At 43.6% G+C, this 13,174-nt stretch overlaps 1 protein-coding gene across 1 annotated transcript in view; it reads left to right on the top strand.

Annotated features, from left to right (window-relative positions):
• heca (hdc homolog, cell cycle regulator) overlaps positions 1 to 13,174 on the top strand; it is a 171,394-nt gene that overhangs the window by 147,131 nt on the left and 11,089 nt on the right. The gene's annotated exons all lie outside the window — the stretch shown is intronic.

Below are 13,174 nucleotides of genomic sequence, written 5' to 3'. Positions count from 1 at the left end.
TACACATAACCACACACACACACACACACACACACACACACACACACACACACACACACACACACACACGTAAGAACATACATATATTCATACATACAGTACATACACCTGCATACATAATACCATACTGTAGAGAAACACAAATGCACCTACATGTGAACCCATTTACAAATACATGCATCCATACATGATAAAGAAGTACACACACACACACACACACACACACACACACACACACACACACACACACACACACACACACACACACACACACACACACACACACACACACACACATACACACACACACACACACACATACACACACACACACACACACACACATATTTCCTCGCCAGTCCCATGTTTTTCTGCCTATATTATCTTTTTTATATATATTATTTTTTCCAGATTTCGGGCGGCGGAGGGATTTCCTTTACCTCCCTGTGTGTTTTTCTGCCCCATAATACCTCAGACTTAGGCCTACGTGTATTTTTTCCCGGACCTTCTTTGGGTTTATGATTTTCTCTGTTTTTTGAGGATTATCTTTTTTTAATGATGGGATTGTGGGTTTTTGTGCGGCCTGGAGTCAGTGGTTTTAGCCCTTTCAGTACGAGGCGTCACTTGGCTCTTTAACCTCTTCAGTTTGGTGACGTATTTTTCTTTTATTTTTTATTTCTAATTGATTTTTTTCAGCGTAGACTTTTTTTTTTTTTTTTTTTTTTTTTTTTTTTTTTTTTTAAATGGAGGAGTTTGATAATAGCCTTAACTAACCTCCTTACTGCTGGTGATCCTTTGTAAGTTGAATAAAATTGTCTGGTTAGAACATGAGTGTAATGGAAACAGCGTCATCATAGTTAGGAAGTCAGTGAGAGAATAATCAGTTTTCTCCCAGGGCGTAGAGGTAGTAAGAATGAAGTACAGAGGACGGAAGACATTAACAGTTTCATGCTTACTATTGTTACTATCTCTTAGTTATTTTACACCTTTTTTTTTATCAGGTACAGTACTTTATTTCTGTTTTCCTGTTGACTGTCATCTATCATTCACCTTTCTTCTAATATATCACTCTCATTCATCTTGATCCTTTTCTCATTCGTCTTTCTACCTCCTTATTCCTTCCCCGTGGTTGCCTCCTCTCTCCCTTCCACACCATCCTTACACTTTCCCCCCCCCCCAACTCGTCCTCTTCTCCTTCGTTGCCCCCTCTCTCTTCTTGCCCCGTCATCTCTGTCACCTCCTTCATTCATATCCGTCTCATTATTCCCTCCTCGCTACCGCCTCCGCCCACATCCCCTCCTCTCCCCTCTCTCTCGTTCCCTTCTTCCCTCTCTCCTTTCTTCTCCCCCTCCACACCTTTCCCCTCTCTCTCTACCCTCGTCTTTTGCTGCATCGCCTCTCCCTTCTGTTTTCCTCCGTTACCTCCCTATCATCACCCCTCCATCCCTCTTTTTGTTTCTCGCACATTCTCCACTACTATTTCCTTTTTACTACATCTTCCTTTTTCACCTCTGTCCCCCTCCCTTCTTCTTACTTTTTTATCCGCACCTTCCATTCTATCGCCGCTTGTCTTGCCGTCTTTTCCCTTTTTTCATGTCTCCCTTCCTGTTGTATCCCCTACCCCTCTTTTTTCTCCTCTTCTTCCTTTCGTCACTTTCTACCTTTTGTGTTCCCTTCTCCCTCTTCCCTCTCCTTCCCATCTCCGTCCTTTCCCTCTTCTTCCCCTTGTTCACCCCTCCGCACCCTGTCTCTCTTTCACACATCTCTCCACATATCACACTCTCCCCATTCATATAATTTGGAGCACCCGACATCCTTTCTCTCTCTTCATCTCTTTTTCTGTCCCCATCTCTCTCACTCTTCTATTTCTCAACCCCCCCCCCTTTCTCCCATTCCTCTCTCCCCCCTTTCTCCTCCTCCTTCTCACACCTCTCCACATATCACTCTCTCCACATTTGTATAATCTGAAGCGCTGACACTTGACGCCGTAAATAAGACAATATAGACCCTCCTTACGCCACGCTCCTTCCATTCGGGGAAATGTATTCGGAATGAGAAGGGAAATTGACGTCGAGGCTGACATTTTTTTGTGTATGGAAAAGACGCGCCATATAAATTCTTCCTTCTCCCACTCCTTCTGCCACCGACTCACCTTTTTAGGGGACTGAAGAAACGTTTCTGGCGGGAAAGATGGGACTGATAAAAGTTCATAGGGGTTTGTGAGGTCAGAGTTGACTCCAGTTGCTGTAGCAATTTTTTTTCTTCATCTGTCGGACCTGTGCCACTCCCACAACATCCATACTTGGTCATGGTTGCTTGAAATTCGATGAGACAAAGTTACGAGGTAAGATTGTCTCCTTGGTAACTAGTGAAATCAGTCCTTCAGTCCGATCACACATTGCCATCAACTAAAATAGAGGTTGGGGATCTTCCTCAGCTTAGAAATGCTACAGAAAATGGTCTCTTCATATTTACGATTAGTACAACCTTATGGGAAGAAGAGACGCTATGGGTGGGAAAGGTGTCTATGATAACTTGGTAAAGATTTACAGGATGTACTAGAAGACGATGCATGATAAAGATTTTGAGAGATTATGCAAAGTCACAGAAGAATCGATGTGTTGTATCTTTCTGTTAGCACCTCTGTTGAAGTGGAGTTTTGACGCTTTGGGGAGACACATTCGCTTGTGTTTTGAAAGAGGGTATGTTGGTGATTCGTGGGAAGGTAGAGTAAAAATGAAAACAATATATACTTTTCATCTTTCTGTCTCTAGAATCTGCTCACTTCATAATTTATATTAGTTTGAAAACAGGCTAGGCTAACAAAGATGATGATGGTGAGGATTACGGTCATGGTTACGATGGTGACGAAGATGATGATTATGATCGATATGACGATGGTGAAGATTCTGAATGTAGTGATGATGAAAATGAAGGGATATTATGATAGCTGAGGACATCGATGACGGTAAAATACTGGAGGTGTAGTGATGATGATGATGATGATGATAGTGAATTAAAACGACGCAGTTAATGTTTTATGACGACGGAAACAATAAAAACCAAGTGTGCTTTGCGATGTTGACGACCGCCATGATGCCAAAAGGGTCAGAAAATAAGAATCGTAGTAGTTTCTGTATATTCCCACATTCGTACTCCTCGGCTCAGTCAGCAGGGAGACTCAGCCGGCCAGACAGCATGCCTGAGTGTAACGGAGGCGTGAATATGAGATACAACGGAATAGACGTTTTGGAAGGGTGTTGGAGGACGCCTGGAAGGGTCTCTCTTTTTCCTGTTCACCTCCTCCTGTTTCTCCTTCTCCTCCTCCTTCTCATTCTCATTCTCCATCCTCTCCTCTCCTCTCCTCTCTCTTCTCCTCTTCTGGTATTTGTGCTGACGTGTTTAGATATTTTGTTATAATGAGGTTTTGGGGAAAGCGAATTGGTAGTCCGCTGAGGAGTTTAGGTCCAGTTGAAGTGTTTGGTACAGCATATTTACACACACACACACACACACACACACACACACACACACACACACACACATTTTTATTAGAGTAGCTTTTTCAGTATGCATAGCGCATAGCTTTTTCATTTTACTATAATCCATAGGAAATAAGTGTGGACTGTAGAAGATTTTCCTTTCGTTATTATGAATATTTTTATTGATGTGTTTAATACAAAATAATACACTGCCATAATATTTACCTTATTTGTTGCCTTTCTTTTTAACTCCTTCACTCCATTGTCGTATTTTTTATTATATTTTGGTTACTGTCAAATGGCCTTATTCATCAGGAGAGATTTTACGATCTAGAGAGGTGAAATATAGCCTTCATAAACCCCTTCACTACCAGAAATCAGTCCTAAGTTGAATAAAATCGTCTGGTAGGAGCAAGAATGAGATGGAATATATCCCTTCGGATTGAAAGAGTTCGCCTCTTCGCTTGTGGGGGAGGGGAGAGGGGGTCTGAGAGTGGTCGGCTTGGGTTGGTAGTGCATGAGTCCACCTTTCAATTTAAGAGGATTCAGTAGTACTCCCTTCCATACATCCTCACACGTTCGCTTCCTCTCAATATGTGCTGTATGGCATTTCAAGCTTTCTCACTCACAGGCACGACCATTCCAGCAAAACATATTTCCACGTGCACTTTTCATCCTTGATTCCAAAATCCTCCCTGTGCGTGAGATATTAGATCGTATTCTAGATCTAGTCTTCCGAGCATCTTTTACCTGGCGGTTTATTATGCCTTGCACTTTGATATTCTCCTGTTATTTAGCTCCAACTTAGCTTGCCCCAGTAGCTAGGGGTAAGAAGGTGTAAGAATGAGTATCAAAGGGTGTAGGGTAAGAAGGTATCCAAATAAGTTGCTGAGAAAGAGGTGCTACGAAGTTCCCTATGTCACTTTGAGTACGGCTTATTGAGTGGGGTCGGATTACAACTCCTGTGACAAAGTGGTAATCCTCGACCCTAGGAAGAGTTACCCTTCTGGACCAGCTTGAGTGTGTATAGTTAAATCGCTATCCCATTTCAGGCGCGTACAAACTAACCAATACAACACATTTATACATTCTGGCAGCCATCCGAAAGTAGAATGGAGCTGGCGGTAGCATGACTAAAAGTAAGAGTGAAATCATAGCGTCATTTTTCCTTCCAAAGTTCGCTCCTATATTCTTCTTTTGTCCTCCTACGCAGCCCCAGATGCCACACTCAAACACCCCCATCCTGACATACGATTCCACCCTGTTTACACTTTTATCCTTCTTTGGCGGGGGTAGGGGTACTGTGATCTCCCCCACCTCTCCACCCTCTCCCCGCATCCCCCACCCACATCTCCCACACCCCCTACACCCCCCCCCCTCTCCTCTCTGCCACCACGTTATTGGTCTCCATCTCTCTCCGGCATATGAATCCAGATGCATATATATTCCCCGACTCTTATTGGCTGGTTTGTGGCCCCCCTGCCCCCCTCCCCCCATCCCATAGATTGCCTTAAATCCCACACAATTCTCGAAGGTAATTTGAAAAGAGAGGGTGTGGAAGGCTTTGTGTGTGTGTGTGTGTGTGTGTGTGTGTGTGTGTGTGTTTGAGAGAGAGAGAGAGAGAGAGAATACTGTATGTGGATGTGTGAGAGAGAGAGAAGGACGAGCACAGAAAGACATGGGGATTTCGTAAGTCAGACAACAAATTCCAATCTCCCTCCCCCACTTTTTTTTTTTTTTCTTTTTTTGCTAAGGTCCCTCAGAAGCCGACATAATATCACGCCCTTATCTCAGCCCCGACACCGCCCCTGCCGCCTCCGTCGCCATAGGCAGTGTGACAACTCGAGAAAAAATGGAACTATGATATTGTAAAGTTTTGTTGAATTGCCAATTTTCCCTCCTCGTGCAGTCTTGTAAAATGGAGAGTTTGACGTCCCTCATTTCCCCTCTTTTTGCCTCGTTATTTGGCATATATATAAAAATGTATTCGAATTTTTAACCCGTCTATACTAGCTTTTTATTTCGTTTCATCCTTGCTTCCTCCATTTTTTTTTTTTCCAAGGAAGGACTGTTCGTAGTAAAGATATTGATAAGTTTACATTAATCTGGATGTTTATGTATTTGTTAAGAGATAAATATATTGCCGTGTTTGGGATGACCTTATCTAAGTTCTAATCCATCGAACGACTCCTGCGGAACTTAACTGACTATACTTACATACTGGGATAGGATTTTTTGTATTCCAGATAAATAAATAAGTTACCAAAGCCGGGGAACCTGCAGATATTGTCCCTTGTAAAGAAAACCGGACCAAAGAAAACCAATCTTAAGACACATTTTAAGCGAGACGTCGGTACGGTGTCTTTAACGCTTCTGGGATGATCGTGTCCCAGTTCCATTCTTCCCTTCAGATGATTAATTCAGCTTGAGGGGAAGTGTTTCGAAATGGAGCTGCTTGATGTACTGGAGCTTTCATCAACTTATCGACCTCTTCACTATCAGGACACACATGTAAACTCAAGAAAACTGGATGGCGGTAGCTTGCTTGGAGTGAAAATAGGTCATCGTGGTGAACGGTGTTAAAAGACTGGAGGGCTTTAGGTGTGTGTGTGTGTGTGTGTGTGTGTGTGTGTGTGTTTGTGTGTGTGTGTGTGTTAAGAATATGTAGGTATGTAACGTGCAGTGATTGAAGGTGCTGTGTAGTTCCCCGTATATCGTCAGATCGAGATGGAGGAGAGTATGGGAGTGGCGGCGGGATAAGGAAGTCATTTTATAGAGTTTACATATGATAGGATCGAGGGAGATTTACGGTTTAGGTGAGAGTCTGGTGATGCTAGACGGAGAAATGAGCTTAGGGGGAGTGGAGGAGGAAGAATTGATGGAGAGGGAGAAAGAGGGTGGAAATGGGAGAAGGCAAGGGAATAGGGAAGGAGAGGCTAGTGATGGGAGGAGGAGAAACGGGCATGGGGAGAGTGAGAGAGAGAGAGAAGAGGACGAAAAGAGGAAGAATATGTAGAGAGGAAGAGTGAGGTTGTAAGGAGGGAAGAGAGGGGAGGAAAGAGGGTTTGAGGTGGGAAGCTGTTGATGAGGGGAGGAGAGGTGAGGTTGTGTGGAGTGGGAGGAAAGGAGAGAAAGAAGAAGAAGAGAAGGAAAGATTGTGAGAGGAAAAGAGGAGAAAAAGAGAAGAGAGATGACCTTCTGCCCTTTCCTTCACCAGATCCCCTCAGCTCAGAAAAAAAAATAAAAAAGATGGAAATTCAATTCTACTTGTGATTACCCCAAAGGACGAGTGTAGATGAGGGGTGAGGGAGGGGGAGAGGGGTCAGGGAGGAGGAGAGGGGTTAGGGAGAGGGAAGAGGGGGCGAGAGAAGTGGGGGATAGGGGAGAGAGGGAGATGTAGAGGAGAGGCTGTGATGAGGGGATTTGTGGGAGAAGGTAGGGAGGAAACAGAGGGCTAAGGGAGGAGGAGGGAGAAGAATTGGAAGGGGGAAGGAAGAGAAGGAATGGAGGAAGACAGGGTGGGAAGAGAGGAAGAAAGAGGAACTAGGAGAATGAAGGAATAGAGAGATCTAGATGAGTGGAAAACGAAGAGAGAAGGATGGAAGAGGGAGAGGAAAGGAAAGGAGCAAGATGAAGGAAGGAAGTGGTAGTGGGAAGGGAGGTAAGAAATGGAAGGAATGCATGAAGTGAGGGAAGGAAGAGAAAGTTGAATGTCTGTGATAGTATTTATGAAGGTAGGAAAGGACGAAGATGAGGGGAAATCCACGTATGTCGAGGGGAGCGAGAGTTATGTATGAACGTAGATGATAAGGGGGAAGAGGGGGAGAGGGAAGGAGGGAGGAAGGTGTGTCTATGATGAAGGGATTTATGAAGATAGGGAAGGAGGAGGAGGAGGGGAAATCCAGGTATGTCGAGGGGAATAAGGATTGTATATGAACGTAGATGATGAGGGGGAAGAAGGGGAGGGTGTGTGTAAAGAGGGGAAAGTTGATGGTGAAGTGAAGTGTGTGTAAGGCTAGATGACAAGTGGAAAGGTGAAGGTAAAAAGGTATACTTGTAAGCGTTGATGATGAGGGGGAAGAGGGGATGATGGGGGTAAATGGGGAAGGATGAGGGAGTGAGTTGTGTGTGCTCATTGCTTTTTTTTCTCCCTCGTGTTGATGACCGCCCACCACTGCCATCATCACTATCATCACGCTACCACGACACACACTAACGACTGCTATTACTATTGTTATTACACTGTCTACCTAAAGGACAAATTACCACCCTAACAGCTACGTCATTCATACCCCTCTCGTAACTACTACTACCACAGTTACAATTACTACTACCAGTGCCACGGCTACCACCACCACCACCACCACCATCAAAGCTACCAGTCCTCCAACCACCACCACCACCACTACTTCTATTATCATACAAATATCACTACACTGTTTTACACACAGGACACAGTACTATCATCACAATTGTCTCATTCACATCTCCGTCACAACTACCACTAACACAGCCACAACTACCCCATTAATACCTCCCTCGTAACAACCACACATTAGTATTACTATCGTTGTGGTACTCTCTACATACAGGACATACCTACACAATCACAGTACCGCATTTATACCACCACCACCACCAACACCACCACCCCTGTCACCACCTCCACCACTAGTCATTCATTCTTCACCAGTAAGTACGTCAACAAATTAAATTTTCAATAATTTGTAACTTCAGGAATATTATACGAATCCACCATCATCACACACACACACACACACACACACACACACACACACACACACACACACACACACACACACACACACACACACACACACACACACACACACACACACACACACACACACACACACACACACACACACACACACACACACACACACACACACACACACACACACACACACACACACACACACACACACACTAGGCCCATCACCGCCATCAGCAGGGCCCCCTCAGGCTATTTCCCAAGACTTCCTGTGTCATTTCCTCACTGTCCTCAGCCTGTTCTTGTTCTTCCCACCACATCTCATCTCCCCTCCCTCTTCACTCTCCCATTAACTCTTTGGGCCGGATTCTGAGTGGCATGAGAGGCTTCGTAGCACCTCTTTCTATGCGATTCATTTTTCTAAGTGGCATGAGAGACTTCGTAGTACGTCCATCTGTGCGATTTATTTTTCCAAGTGGCATGAGAGGCCTCGTAGTACCTCTTTTTATGCGATTTATTTTTGTAAGTGGCATGAGAGGCTTCGTAGCACCTCTTCCTATGCTGTTTATTTTGCACAGTACTCATAAACTTTCTCTTTTGTTGTATTGATGTCGTCTTAATATCGACATAGTTTTCATCATTAACGTCGAAGAGGATATTGAGGTGGAGTGTGCAGAATAAATTGCCTAAGAAGAGGTGTCACGGAATATTCAAAGCCACTCAAAAATACGAGTCTACCTCTCATCTTGCTTCCTTGTTCACCCTCCCATTCCGTTACCTTACTGAGTGTCTCTTTGATGTTCAGTAAAGTCGTTCTGTCGAAAGCAGGGGTAAAATAAAGACTATCCTAACTTGACAATTATCAGGCTTTTCTTGTAAGCTAAAATATACCAGATAGATTGATAGATATAGATAAATAGATAAATAGGCAGGTAAAGACAAGTAAATGGATTTCTCTCTCTCTCTCTCTCTCTCTCTCTCTCTCTCTCACTTGTATCACTCACCCTTCCCCCTTCCTCTTTTGTGTATCTCTCATATGTTTTCTCTCCCTTCTCTCTCCTCCTTTCCCTTCCTCCTCTTTCATCATCATCATCACCCTTGTTTATTATTTATTTATTCTTCTCCTTCCTCTTCCCCTTTGTTTATCTTTTTTCACCCTCCTCATTCCTTCTTTTGAGCTTCGTCCTTTTCTCATGGCTCTCCCCTTTCATACCTTCCCCTTTCCTTAAACTATCTTCTTCCCTCCCTCCCATATTCTCTCCCACCCCTCCTTCTGTCTCCCTCTTCTCTACCTCTCTTTTCCTCTTGTGCTTTCCCCTTTCCCTCAGTATCTTTTCCTCTTCCCTCCCTTGTACCTTCCCTCGCCTTATCATTTCTCTCCCCCGCCTCTCCTGTGCCTTCCACCTTCCATCTCTTCAACCTCCCCCCATTTCTCCACTTCCCTCTCTTCTGCTTCCCCTCCCCTTCCCCCCTCGTGTCTCTCCCCTTCCCTCTTGTGCCTCCCTCCGCCCCGGCCCTCAGCGTGAAGTGCGCACGCCTGCACTTGAGATCAATAAATGAAGGCTGCACTTGCATGTAGGTCGCCTGGCCGCTGACCCCCCGACGCAAGCCCTCCATCCACCCCGCAATGCACTCAACCCACTCTTATTGCACTCAACCCTCTATTATTGCACTCAACCCATTCTTATTGCACTCACACCACAATGCACTCAACCCACCCTTATTGCACTCACCACAATACGTTCAACCCACCTTTATTGCATTCACTCTACTCTGATAGCACTCACACCACAACACACTCAGCTCACCCTTATTGCACTCACTCCACAATACACTCAACTCACTCTTGTTGCACTCACTCCACAACACACTCAGCTCACCCTTATTTCACTCACCCCATAATACACTCAACTCACCCATATTGCACTTACTTCACAATACACTCAACCCACCCATATTGCACTCATTCCACATTCATTGCACCCTCTCACCTCTTATTGTAGCCACTTCAAAAATTCACGCCCCTCTAACTGTACCCGTTCTACAATGTACCCAAACTACCCTTAGTGAACCCTCTGTGCAAGCACTCCACACTACACTCACTCCACTCTTGGTGCAACCACTACATATTGCACTCATTCTCTTCATCTTACACCCACTTCACAAGGCACTCACTCGACTCTTATTGCAGCCACTCCACTCTAATGGCAACCACTCTGCCAATGCACTCACTTCATCTTATTGCAGACTATAACTGCGTTGCTGTTAGTCTGCTGATATAGTGCTGGTCGTCTAAAAATGCTACTCCTTTGATGTTGGAAAAACGGGGCTTATCATTTTTTGCAGTGTTGCTCGCATGCTTGTAGATTACTGCTTTGTTCTTGTTGCAGGAGGTTTCGAAATACAGTTTATGTATATATGATGTAATACAAGGTCATACGAGACGAATACAACGGTGTCAGTGGGGAAATGATACCAAAAAAAAAAAAAGTATCACAGACTTGCCACGATGTTCACAATTTTGTATCTTCCTGTAATTCGTACTTAGACACGTATTCTAAGGCCCGTATTCTCAGTGGATGAAGAGGCTCCGTAGCATCTCTTCCTTAGCGGTTTATTCGTGGATTTGGCTGGTTAATGTTCTTTCGTACGTTATCCATGCAGAGAAAGGCGGTATTGTAAGGATTTGTATACCATAATACAGCTGGACAGTAAGGTGTGATAAAATCGCTTAGGAATAGATGTTAGGGAGCTTCCTTAACCGACGAGAATACAAGCGTAAGTGGCATTGTAGATTTCATGACACATATTCCTTGGTTATTTATTCAGCATATTACATCTCAGTATCCTCGTGTATAATTATCATGCAAACTGTGTCCATTAAAGCGATATAAATGATGCGCAAGAAATGTTTAGGTGTAATATGCAAAATTAATCGCCTACGAAGAGGTGCTACGAAGCCGTCAGTTCCACTTAGAATAGGTCCTTAATTTGACCGTGCATTGCATTGCGAAAAAATTTAAATATGGTTCCCTGTGAGAAGGGACTTTTGAAACATTGTGTACAATGTTGCCCTTCTGCTGAAACACCGCTCCCTGTCTGCTGATATTCTGATCCCTGTCTGCAGATAGAGTGTTACCTGTCTGCTGATAAAGTGCTCCCTGTCTGTCGATACTCTGTTCCCTGTCTGCTGAGACACTGTTCCATGCCTGCTGATACATTGCTCCTTGTCTGCTGATACACCCCTGTCTTCTGATACACTATTCACTGTCTGCACATATACTATATCCTTTCTGCTAGTATACTATTCCTCGTCTGCTGATACACTGTTCCCAGAGTGTTGATACACACCACTGTCTTCTTATATACTGTTCCCCTTCTGCTGATACACTCCCCTGTCTGCTATTTCTGCCGCTCTTGCCCCATCAGCCTCAACACGATGTCAGTCTGGCTGCAGTTTCATCTTTTTTGATGTCTCTGGCACTGATGGCGGGGTGTTTTTCAGTCTCGGAGGTTGTTTCTCATTTTCAGCCCCTCTGTGGTGACGGGTTCGTTGCTTCCCTTGTAGATTGAGCATTTCCTGTATGTGGAATTTGTTTGTATGGCTGGGTATTTGTGTTTGGAAATAGTATGAGTTAGTATTTCCTATGTATAGAAATTGTTCGTATGGCAGAAATTATTTGTGTGCCCCGTATATCCTCTGTTGAAGTTGTGTATTGCTGTTGTCCCTTTGTGCATGTAGAGTATTTTTTTCTATAAGTTGTTTTATTATTTTCAGCTTTGTCTCCCTCATCCCAGCTTTGTATCAAGATGTATATTATTATTGTCAGACCGTCCGTGCTTTCCTTGCTTCCCCTCTCAGTCATGGCGTTGGATATTCAGTATTTCCCATGTTCTAGTGTTTGTTTATTGCTCTTCTTCCTAAATCTGGCTTTGTGTATCCCTGCTAAAGGCTGTTATTTTCACTTCCTCTTTTCGGCGCATTCCCTGGTTTTATCTTTCAGTCCTGGTGTTGTATAGTCAGTATTTCCTCCGCTGAAGTTGTGTGATATATTTCTCCCCTTATCTTCACTTGTGTGTGTGTGTGTGTGTGTGTGTGTGTGTGTGTGTGTTTAGAGGTTGGTATCTTTCGCTCCTCTCTTGCGGTGCTCTCGTCCTCGTATTTTGGTATAAATTAATTTTTTTCTGCTGTATTTTGTGTATTTTGACTTTTGTTCCTCCCTTCTCGAAAATGTATGTTGAATATTACGTGTGTTTAAAGGTTATTCGTTATTTTTAGTTCCTCTTTTTTTTATTATTATTATTATTATTTTTTTGCGTTTTCCTTGCGTCCCCTTTCAGTCCTGGTGGTTTATCCTCAGTATTTCCTGTGTATAGAGGTAGTGTATTTTCAACTCTGTTCCACATTCCTGCTTCGTATGTTGAGTATTTTTTGCCTTTGTCTATTTTCAGCGTCTCTTTGTTGGTGCGTTCATGGCTCCCCCTTTCCTGGTGTTCTGTGTTCAGTATTTCCGGTGTATTATTTTCTGGATCGTTCCTCCCATTCCAATTTCTCATTTAGTATTTTTTTTCCCCTGCCCTTCCTTGGTTGTGTTTTCCTTGTTCTCATTTCGGCTATGGATGTTGCGTGTCTTTCGTGTCCTGTAGTTTTTTCTTTTCGGGTATTTTGAGTTCCTTTGTTCTTTCTTACGCAATCCTGGCGTTGTATGCTTTTTTTTTTTTTTTTTTTTTTTTTTTTTTTTTTTTGGGCCGGGGAAGAAGTTTTTTTGCTGTTTTCGTCGTCTCTTTGGTGGTGGTTTTCGTTCCCTTTATCCCAGTTTTGTATAATGGAGTGTTTTTGTCTACTGGAAGTGTTTCTCATTTTCAGTATTTTTAGCTCTTCTCCCTCCTTCCCCCCTCATCCAGGGTTTATGTGTATTTGTTTTTTTTATTTTTTTGGTCCGGAAGTTGCCTGTTA

Source organism: Coenobita brevimanus, chromosome 75 (assembly GCF_032717465.1).
Source record: "Coenobita brevimanus isolate Jiangsu-jjx chromosome 75, ASM3271746v2, whole genome shotgun sequence".
Lineage (NCBI taxonomy): Eukaryota > Metazoa > Arthropoda > Malacostraca > Decapoda > Coenobitidae > Coenobita > Coenobita brevimanus.
This window is presented reverse-complemented; position numbering and strand designations above follow the sequence as displayed.